At 45.3% G+C, this 201-nt stretch overlaps 1 protein-coding gene across 1 annotated transcript in view; it reads right to left on the bottom strand.

Annotated features, from left to right (window-relative positions):
* Window positions 1-201, bottom strand: part of LOC116069095 (ankyrin repeat domain-containing protein 26-like) — a 36,059-nt gene that overhangs the window by 26,174 nt on the left and 9,684 nt on the right. The gene's annotated exons all lie outside the window — the stretch shown is intronic.

The following is a 201-nucleotide window of genomic DNA, read 5'->3' as shown; positions in this document are numbered from 1 at the left end:
AGCACCGAGGAAAAGGTGTGTAAATCCATTTTCAAGACAATAGACTTCAGATCCTGCAAACAGTGAATTCCTAAAGCCCCAAGTCCAGGCTGCAGGGGGGACTTTAGGCTAAGACACAGTCAGCCAAGGCAAAAATGGTGGAGAGTTTGCATAGTCTTAGTATTCAAAGGCCCAAAGTAGAATGGTGGAGAGTTTGCATAG

The sequence above is a fragment of the Mastomys coucha genome, unplaced genomic scaffold (genome assembly GCF_008632895.1).
Source record: "Mastomys coucha isolate ucsf_1 unplaced genomic scaffold, UCSF_Mcou_1 pScaffold22, whole genome shotgun sequence".
Taxonomy (NCBI): Eukaryota; Metazoa; Chordata; class Mammalia; order Rodentia; family Muridae; genus Mastomys; species Mastomys coucha.
Note: the sequence above shows the minus strand (reverse complement) of the source record. Positions and strands in the feature narration are given on the sequence as shown.